This window comes from Miniopterus schreibersii (assembly GCF_964146895.1).
Source record: "Miniopterus schreibersii genome assembly, chromosome: 1".
NCBI classification, from domain to species: Eukaryota; Metazoa; Chordata; class Mammalia; order Chiroptera; family Miniopteridae; genus Miniopterus; species Miniopterus schreibersii.
In genome coordinates this window covers 136,676,341-136,687,805 of record NC_138101.1, presented here as the reverse complement: position 1 = coordinate 136,687,805, position 11,465 = coordinate 136,676,341, and positions in this window count along the sequence as shown.

Below are 11,465 nucleotides of genomic sequence, written 5' to 3'. Positions count from 1 at the left end.
TATAGCTCTCTTTTACTTATTTTTAAATTAATAGTAATCTCCAGCTTTGAGATATTGACATATAACACTTAAAGTGTATAATGTGATGATTAGATACATGTAGATCTTTTATCTACAATGTAAGGGAGGGCCGTTTTCTGTATATCTTGGGTTTTCCAAGGTAGTTTCATTAGTTTTATAATTTTTTAATGCAATTCATTAAGTGCATAATGACATTTTATTTTTATGCCTTGAATATTTTACATAAATTATCTAAAACCAGAACCAGGAGGAATTATTTTATTTTATTTTTGAAGGGTTGAACTAATCTTTCTTAAAAAATTTATCTTTATTGTTGAAAGTATTACAGATGTCCCCTTTTTTCCCCATTGATCCCCTCCATCCCATATCTGCCCCACCCCAGGCCTTCCCCATACCATTGCCTGTGTCCATGGGTCATGCATTTATGCATATAAATTCTTTGATTAATCTCCAGGAGGAGTTATTAAATTTAGGACTCAAACCCAGAGAGTAATAATAATTATATGCCAATTACTATGTAATTAAATTATGGATAACCACATAGTATCAAAGTTTTGATACTACTAATTCTTTCTCTCTCTGGAACTGCTGAAAGCCCTTAGGCAGTATGTCTGGTGTGAATTTCTATTGTCCCATCGTTTGTTTTACCTTTCATGTCTCTTGCAATGTTCTTGCTCCTTAAATATTAAAATTTTAAAGATATTTTAAATAAGTCTTCATTATCTTTTTGCTAATATGTGCCACAAATGCGCTTGCTATCAGCTGCTCATTGCCCCTCTGCTTGCCTTTTTCTAGCTTAGAGGTTCTAGTCCAATTCATTCTCCAGTGCTGATGGGCCAGAGGTTTCACACATTTTGTCTTCTTTGTAGAGCAACTCTGGATTTGTGGTGGACTTGTTTTATTTGTTTTTTTTTCTCTTTTCCTCCTTAACAGAATCCTGATTTCGTTCCAGTATCTATCTGCCCCCATGCCCATGTGCCTCAGGGGCAGCCGGGTTGGGTGGAACCCGTCTGAGGTAATCTTTTTCTCCTGGTCGGAGACTGATTTGGAATGGATGTGTGACTCTGGACAATGAAGCATGAAGGAAAACCTGCCGAGGAGCTTCAGGGAAGCTTCCTCACTCTTCATGAGAATGCCTTACGAATGAACACTCTAATGAACACTCTCTGGAGTCATTTTGCAATTACCCTGAGGATCAGCTATCACTAGGATAGCAGAGTGGTGAGATGCGAAGAGTCTGGATCTTTGATAACAGAAAGGGGCCTCTGAACAAACCAATTTTCTAAAAAAATCCTCACATGAGGATATTTTTTCCATTGCTTTTCAGAGAGAGAGAGAGAAACATCAATGTGAGAGAGACACATTGATTGGTTGCCTCTGGTACTCACCCTGAGCCTGCAACCGAGGTACATGCTCTTAGCCCGAATCAAACTCAGGACCCTTCAGTTCGAGGGCTCTAACCACTGACTCAAACCAGCTAGGGCTGAACAAACCAATTTGAAGTCTGAAGTACTTCTGAGCTTCCTGTTATATGAGAAAATAAATTTTCTTGCTCGTTAAGCCATTTTGAGCCAGAGATTTTCTTATGTACAAAAATCCACTGTATTAGTTTTCTATTGCTGTGTAACAAATTGCCATACAATTAGCAGTTCAAAACAGCCTTCACTTATTGTCACAGTTTCTCTAGGTCAGAAGTCCAGAAACAGCTTAAGCTAGGTCCTCTGCTCAGGTTCTCACAGGCTGAAATCAAGGTGTTGGCAGGGCTATGTTCTTTTCTGGTGGCTTGACTAGGGAAGGATCTGCTTCCAAGTTTTCTTAGTTGTTGGCAGAGTTCATTTCATGACAGTTTGATTCTTACAGCCAGCACTAGAAAGTGTGGCTGCTTTCAATCTCTGACATCCAGACTTTCTTTTAAAGGACTCACCTGATTAGGTCAGGCCTACCCAGGGTAATAATACTTTTGTTGTAAGGGGAAGGAACAGCACCAGGTGTTAGACCTGTGAGATCAGACTGGACCTGGGTTTAGCAACCTCAACACTTGAGTTCTAGCTAGGAAAGAATTCAGAGCCAAGACTCAAACTATAAGAGAACATTTATTTGGAAAATCACAGAGGTAGAATAAGTAATTTGTAGGAAAAAATGGGCTTAGGAAACAAGTTATAGAGGTAAAGGAAGAGGGGAGAAGATAAGACTTTGGGTGGTGGGCACACAGGGCAATATACAGATCTTGTAACATAGGAACCTACACCTGAAACCTATATGTTCATATTAACCATTGTCACCCCAATAAATTTAGTTTAAAAAAAGAGGTAAAGGAAGGGCCCTTTAAGCTTAAAAATGAGGAAGGTAAAGGTGACAGAGCCGCCTTGGGGAGAAGGGGAAGGAGGAAAGGAAGGACACGGGCGTGTACCCAGGAGGGAGAGGGCACTGGGTCCTTCATCCTAAGGGTTTTAACCACATTGTGTGGTTATGTAGATAATGTGAGTTCTATTATTTATTCAGCTTGCAGATAATATTTGTTTATGCAAATTTCTAGACTCCTTGGAATTACTCCATGCAGTAGTATACCTCGAATATTTCACCCCGAGGTGGGGCCCTTATGACGGGATTAGTGCCCTTATAAAAGCAGTCAAAGGGCTTGTGTCTTTCGGACAGGTGAGCACACAGTGAGCAGCTGCCATCTGCAAGCCAGGAAGAAAGCCCTCACTATAAATGGATCATGATCTCAGACATTCAGCCTCCAGAATTATGAGAAAATAAAATTTGATTTCTCAGGTCACCCATGGTATTTTGTTATAACAACCTGAGCTAAGATACTATTGCTATGCCATAATTGTTTATCTCAGAAGTACTAAACATAGGCATATCGGGTACCCCAGGGTCTGGAGACAGGAAGGATGCAAGTTATCTGGAATGATTCTCGACTGTTGTACACTTACTCTCTAAATGAATGAGAATAGCTACTGAGTTTGCTTGTGTCTGGGGGCAGTTGTATAACTGAGAGTTCTTTGAGTTAAATTCCATGTAGAATACGATGTTTGCTAAAAGGTGTGTAATAAAAAGGTATAACTTGAAGCTTAAATAAATGTTATTAAAACTCAAAAGTAACCATAGCAATTGTTTAAAACCTGGACTCATAGGATATGTTTTTTTGACAAGTGTTTTATCACTGACGCTCAGAATCGCTGGTGCATAGTGATAATTATTATTTTTTATTTTTTTAAACTTTTTAAAAAATATATATCTTTATTGATTTCAGAGAGAGGAAGGGAGAGGGGGAGGGAGATAGAAACATCAATGATGAGAGAGTCATTGATCGGCTGCCTCCTACATGCCCCTGACTGGGGATCGAGCCTGCAACCTGGGCATGTGCCCTGACCGGGAATCGAACTCCGATCTCCTGGATCCTAGATCGATGCTCAACTGCTGAGCCACGCCTGGCTGGGCCATAGTGATAATTAAATGCTGACTGATTGTTAGGCAGTTTTATTATTGTTTTTATATTCTCTACAGACAATGCACACTCTTACTGTCTGCGCCTGTGACTGACCCCCTCTATCAACCTGTCTTTGGTACCTTACTGACGCTATGATCTCTTAGGTGTTTGATAACCACTGGTCTAGCTTGGGAGACTAGGGAGATTTGGGATTGACTTGATTTAAACATATTTAGTGGGAGGCACCCACTAGATTCAGGTGGCATCGTTAGTAGGACTTTAGAAATGTGGATCTGGGGTTTGGGATGGAGATAAAGATTTTGGAGAAGTCTATGCATATGGTAGAAAAAAATCAAAATCAGAAGTGTGTTTCCCACATACTTTTGGGATCAAATGTATTTTTATTTGTTTCAGAGGTGCCTTAAGTTAGGTGGGAATTCTGACAAACCATCTTGTCTTCAATTTAATTAACAAATATTTATTGAGCAACATGTATGTACCAGATACCATGCTAAGTGCTGGGAGTATACATACATGGATGAGTTGGACATAAGTCTATTGTGGTTGTGAACTTGAATTCCAGCTTTCTCATCCCCTCTTATTCTTTAGTCAGGATTTATATTGGACCATGTTTTGAAATCTCAATAAGCAAGAAGCTCATTTAATATCAAGCCAGATTCTTTTTTGGGAGCTAATAGGTCGGACTGCTCACCAGTACAGCTAGCACACGCTTGATGCCTTCATTCTAAGTTCACCAAGAACTTAGGAGAGATAGGAGATTGAGGGGGGGGAAATCACAAACTTTAACATTCACGAATATTCAAGATAGGCTTGAAATGAGAAAAAATGTTGTAAGAAGGGAGCTTACATGCCTGGCCGGGCGTGGCTCAGCGGTTGAGCGTCGACCTGGGATCCAGGCGATCAGGGTTCAATTCCCAGTCAGGGCACATGCCTGGGTTGCGGGCTCGATCAATGACTCTCTCATCATTGATGTTTCTCTCTCTCTCTCTCTCTCCCTCTCCTTTCCTCTCTCTGAAATCATTAAAGATATATTAAAAAAAAAAGAATAAAAAAGAAGGGAGCTTATAGCATAAAGGCACCTGTGAGCAAAGGAGAAGGGGTGATTCCACCTCTGTGGTTCTGAGTGTACCACAGTGCTGAATATACCTATGTTTAATAAATGTTTTCTGGTGTTTAGAGTCTCAGACCTTTTTAAAAATTTTTATTTATTGATTTTAGAGAGGGAGGGAGGGAGAGAGATTTGTTGTTCCATTCATTTATAGTTTCATTGGTTGATTCTTTTTTTTTCATTCTTTTTTTAAATTGTTGACAGTATTACAGATGTCCCCAATTTCCTCCCCTTAGTCCCCCATTGGTTGATTCTTATATGTGCCCTGATTGGGGATCAAACCTGTACCCTTGGTGTATTGGGACAATGCTCTAACCAACCGAGCTACTGGGCCAGGTGAAAGTCTCAGATTTTTTTTTTAAATCCCTGCCCAAGGAGATTATTTATATATATATAATTTAGTTGATTTGAGAGAGAGAAACATCTATGTGAAACATCAATCGACTGCCTCCTGTACATATCCCGACCAGGGATTGAATCCGCAGCTTTTTGGTATACAGGATGACACTCCAGCTGAGCCACCTGGCTAGGGTGGGCATTGTCTCTATTTTTAATTTTAGCTGTTCTTATAGGTACATGGCTATATCTTATTTTAATCTTAATTTCCATTTCTCTTTTGGCGAGTGATGTTAATACCTTTTCCGTCATTGGTTTTTAATCTTTCTTCAAAGACTCTTTTCTCCTGAACCATGATAGCCAACTGAGTCCACATGTTAGTGTTCATGCTTGGTGCTAATTAATATCTTTCCTCCCTTTACTCTCTGTGGGAAGGTGGTTATTTTTTGTAAAAGTCTCTGTGTTCCCTGGTGCTCTAGCAGTGCCTGGGGTGAACACTAATAGAGCTGTTTATGACAGTATTTTCTGAATAGAAGCCCTGTGTTTGGAGACGCTGCCTCCAGGTGACAAAAATTTTATAGTGAAGGTGTTTGTTCCTTCATGTTCTGAATACATTATCTCTAGATCTTTTTGACTCTAAACTGAATTTTATACTTTATTGTCTATCTTAGGGCACAGACTAGCCTCTGTCAGGAGCTCTGTAATGTAATACTGAAGAGTTAGGCTCTAGGATCAGACCAGTATGGATTTTATTTCCTAGTTTTACCGCTTCTGAACTCTGTGACCTTGTGAGGCAGAATAGTAAGGGAGCTAGGGAAATTCCTTAACAAATGGAATAAGAGAAGCTGAGACAAAATAATTAAATAAGGCCAAACAATTTGAGCAACTTACAGCCAGCTAATAAATCACAAGGTTTTATCTTCCCTAACCAAGGACACTTAGGAACAAATGGTTTACATATTCCTGACCGTCCCAGGGCAGGCTGACCTCGGTCACAGTCCCTCTTTGATAACATTCTTTAAAAATAAAACTAACCAGAAAATAACCCTGGCCCTTCTATACACACATTTTGATGAATTAACGTATTGAAGGACATATCTGAAAAGCTAATGAATATTCTGTTGAGACACTCCCCAGAGACCTCTCCTAGGATTCCAGCCAGCCAAGGAAAGATAAAAAGCCTCAAGACAAGGGATCCATGGCGCTCTCTCTTTAGAGCATGTCCACACCTTGTATCTCTGCTGTTTTTCTCCTAAACTCTAAGGGACTCCATAGACTTGCAACCAGGGGAGCAATGGGCAGCTGCAGCTCATCAGGGGCTTATCCCCTGAACCTGTCTCCAAGGCCCCCTTTTCTCTCTTTCTCCTTCCTGTTGCTTCTTCTACCTTAAGCCCTTCCTTTGTTCCACTCTCCCTGGCTTAATAAATATACTCTCAAAATCGCCTGGACTCATACTGTGAAATCGTTCCTATGCGAATTCAAGAACCTACACACTACTGGTGAGCAGTAGGAAGAACTGCCCAGGGTCAGACCCTGTCAGGTAACACTTAGACAAGTTATTTAAACTCTGTAAGTATTAGTTTTCTCATATACAAGATGAAGATAATAATGGCAGTTGCCTTATAGAGTTTTTATGACGATTATCTGTGTTTTGGTTATCTATTGCTATGTTACCTGTCATCCCAAAGCTTAGTGGCTTCAAACAAGAATTATTCCTCATAAACCCTGGCAGGTGTGGCTCAGTTGGTTGGAGTGTCGTCCTGTACACCGAAATGTGGCAGGTTTGATTCTCTGTCAGGGCACATACCCAGGTTGCAGGTTCGATCCCCGAGTGGGCCACAAATGGGAGGCAACCAATCGATGTTTCTCTCTCACATGGCTGTTTTTCTCTCTTCCTCCCTCTCTCTAAAATCAATGAAAAACATGTCCTTGGGTAATTATTCTTCATGATTCAGTGGGTTGACTGGTGCTATAGACTGAATGTTTGTAGTCTTCCAAAAACTCATATGTTGAAACCTAACCCACAATGTGATGGTAGTAGGAGGTGGGGCCTTTGGGAGGTGATTAGGTAGTGAGGTTTGAGCCGTCATGAATGGGATTAGTGCCCTTATAAAAGAGATACTGGAGTTCTCCACTGCCTTTTCTACCACGTGAGGACACAATGAGATGTCCGTCTATGATACAGGAAGCCACTGAATCTACCAGTGACTTGATCTTGGACTTCCCAGCCTCCAGAATTGTAATGTCTCTTTTTCCTTTATTTTTATTAAAAAATAAAAAAAAATTCTCAACAGAGGACATGCTTTTTAAAAAAATTGATTTTTAGAGAGAGAGGAAGGGAGAGAGAGAAACATCCATATGAGAGAAAAACATTGATCGGCTGCCTCCTGCATGTGCCCCAACCGGGGATCGAACCCCCAACCTAGGTATGTGCCCTGATCAGGAGTCGAACCCAAACCTTTCGGTGCATGGGATAGCTCAACCAACTGAGCCACCCGGCCAGGGCTCTTTTGCCTTTATTTTCTATGACACGTTTTATGTTTCTAAAAGGTCCCTGCCAAGCATCTTGTAAATTCCCAGGTTCTGATTTGTTTATTTCTCCATGCTGCCACATCACTTGTTTTTCTCTCCCCTGTATTTCTGTATACATGACTGGACGTTTAGAGGCTTCATTAGTTGAGAATTTTAGCAGGAATACATTAGCGTTCATGTTGTGCATCTGCTATTGCATTACCTAAGGAAACAATAATGTGAGGTTGTTCTACTATCAGTGAGGGGTAGGGTGGTGAATAACAGGTTGCTCCATTGAATGGCACATATTTTCACCTCTGCAATGAGTGACTAACTGTGGTTTTAGATCAGTTAGCTATTGCTGCCTAACAAACCATCTCAAATGCGAGAGGCTTAAAACAATGATATAGTTAGTTCATGATTCTGAGGGTTGGCAGTTTCAGTTGAGTTTAGAGGGTGGTTCTACTGACTTCAGCTGGACTTCCTCGTGCATCTGTGGTCAGCTGTGGATTGGTTAGGTGGCTCTGCTCCTGGGTGTTGGCTCGCTATTGCCCATGGCACCTTGAATCTCCTTGGCAGGCTAGCCTGTTTACTCTCATGACAGTGGTGGGGTTCCAAGACAGGAAGTGGGAGCGGGTGAGGTCTCAGCTAGGAACTGACACACTGTCAGTTCTTCCACATTCCATAGGTCAAAAACAAATCACAAGGCCTGTTAAGATTCATGGGAAATTACATTTCATCTCTTGATGAGGTTGCCACAGAATGACATTGCAAGAGGCATGGCTACAGGGAGAGAACTGGGCCCATTTGTTACAATCAATCTACCATACGCATCATGTTTCCTACCAGTATCTCCTAATGCTTTGGCATTCATTGTTTCCATTTGAGTCAATGATCACACTGTGAGGACAAAAGGGTGATTTCTTAATTCAGTCATTTCCTCTATATTTTCTAGCTAGCATTCATCTGTGAAGAGGGCCTTCCTTTATTATCCTTTCCTCTCTTTTTTTGAGTATTACTGTAAGCAACATTTTAATAATTATATAGAAAATATATGCTCATAAAAAGTCAAACAATACACATATATGCAAAGTAGGAAGCAAAAACTTTCCACAGTCCTATTTTCTAGAGGAACCCATTGTTACAATTTTATACATATTCTCTTATATATAAAAATACATGTTATATATATATATATGTGGAACAAAAATGGGATCGTCACATAACATTCAGATTTCAGAGGTATTGAAATATCAAAATACACATCTGATGCTAATAAAAATAATATTTCAAAACAGAATGAAGTGGTAAAACACTTTTCCCAAAACTTGCTCTTATATTCTTAATTTTTCTTAGAAATATGTATTGTAAATCCAGCATCACCAAGCATTACGTTTACATCTAATTAGCTACCAAGTTCTATTCAAATCTCGTCATTGTCCTTGGACGGCAATATATCATTCTCAGCTTGGCCCCCTAGCTCATCCAGTCACTCTCATCATCCTCAACTTCACCTCTTGCCACTCAGTCTTTCTGCCTCAGTTGTGCCAGATTTCCTTCAGCTCAGTGAACCCACCACACTCTTCACGCCGCCTGGCCTTTGAACATGAGGTTCCTTCTTCTGAAACATTCCCTCCTTGCCTTACCCCTAACCCAGCCTATGCCCGACTACATCCTGTTCTCCCTTCAGCGGCTTAGATACCGCTTCCTCAGGGAGGCCTTCTGGGACTCCTAAACTGGCAATTGTTCCTCTGTTTTGTGTCCTTTGGAGCTTGAAGGTAATTTAGGGTTTCCATTCATGGTCAGACTATAGATGCCAAAAAGACACAGTAATGGTGTCTCTGTTGTCCATCACTGTATCCTCGGGGCTGGCATAGTATTTGGCACATCATAGGTGCTCAATAAATGTCTGTTTAATAATAATAATAATAATAATAATAATAATAATAATAATAATAATAATAAAAAAGAATGGTGTTCTGGAATACTGGAAACACAATCCTATTTCCAACCATTTCCCCCCTTCCTAGACTTTCAGTTTCTGAACACACTACAGTGACCTCTGTCAATGCTCTGCCTAGACTCTCTTGGACCCCTTAGTAAAGGATTTCTGTGTGTTTTTTAATGACCAGCACCTGCAACTCTCTTAGGGGGATGGTCCTTGGGCCATTAGAACTGCTCCTCCCCAGCCTTATTAAGGTATAATTGACAAATAAAAATCCTACATATCTAGGGTGTACAATGTAATGATTTGAGGTACTTATACATTGGGCAAGATTACCACAATAAAGTTAACCCATCCATCAACTCACAAAGTTACCTTTTCTTTCTTTCTTTTTCTTTGTGTGTGTGTGTGTGTGTGTGTGTGTGTGTGTGTGTGTGGTTAGAACACTTAAGATTTACTTTCTTAGCAAATTTCAAATATATAATACAGTACTGTTAACTATAGTCACCACGCTGTTCATTATATCCTAAGAATTTATACATAAGTAAAAGTTTGTACCCTTTTACCAACATCTCCATCTCTTCCAGCCCCCAACGCCTGGCAACCACTGTTCTATTCTCTGGTTCTGAGTTCAACTTTTAAAGATTCCATATATGAGTGAGATCATACAGTAGTTGCCTTTCTGTGTCTGGCTTATTTCACTTAGTTTAACTTCTAGGTTTATAGCCAAAGGAAATGAAATCAGTATTGGAGCTGCTTAGCTCAGGCCAAGACAAAAGGAAGTGGCCCACAGTTTACATTCCTCCTGCACCAGCCCTCCCTGTCCTTAGCTGCTGCAGAAGCATGAAAACCCAGCTCCTTTGACTCCAGTTGGGATAAACTCTAAACTCTGAGCAATAATCTACATTCCAGATGTCCCCTGCAGGATACAGATGAGGCCTGGACTTTGTATGAGATTGCATCCTTTTTTGGCTTTCTCTCCTCCCGGTCTTGCTTCCCCAACTCCCTTCCTACTTTTTTTTGGAAGCAAATTCTTTCTTTTAAAAATAAGGACTCAGGAAATATTGCTCCCATGAGCCATTAAAAAAATTCAATGTTTTAATTGAGATATAACATTGCTTTCGTTTTAGATGTACGACATGATTTCTTTTTAATCCTCACCAGAGGATATTTTTTCCATTGATTTTTAGAGAGAGTGGGAGAGAAGAGAGAGAGACAGAGAGAGAGAGAGAGAGACATTGATGTGAGAGAGAATTGGTTGCCTCCTTCATGAGCCTACTGGGGCCAGGAATCAAACTCAGGTATGTGCCCTTGACTGGGAATCAAACCCACGACCCTTTGGTGTGTGGCCCGATGCTCTAACCACTGAGAACACCAGCCAGGGCAACATAATGATTTTTTAAATTGAGGTATAATGGACGTAACATTATATAGGTCTCAAGTGTACAATATAATGATTTGATATTTGTATACATTGCAAAATGATCACCAGAATAAGTTTCGTTAATACCTATCACCACACATAGTTACAATTTTTTTTTCTTGTGATGAGAGCTTTTGAGATCTACTCTCTTAGCAACTTTTAAATATATAATATGATATTATTAACTGTGGTCTAAAATGCTGTACATTACATCCTCATGACTGACTGACTTCATAACTGGAAGTTTGTACGTTTTGACCACCCTTACACATTTTCCCACCCCAAACAACAGACTGGCAATCACCAATCTGTTTTCTGTATCTGCATTCAGTTGTTGTTTTTTTTTTTAAAGATTCCACATATAAGCGAGATCGTATAGTATTTGTCTTTCTCTTATTTCACTTAGCAAAATGCCCTCAAGGTTCCTTCCATGCTGTGCAAATGGCAAGATTTCTTTCTTTTTATGGCTGCATGATATTCCATTGTATACATACTAACACTGCATTTTCTGTATCCACTCATCTGTTGATGAACACTTAAGTTGTTTCCAAGTCTTGGATACTGTAAATAATGCTGCTATGAACATGGGGTGCAGATACCTTTTTGAGATATATTACCCAGAAGTGGAATCACTGAATCATATCATAGTTCTATTTTTAATTTT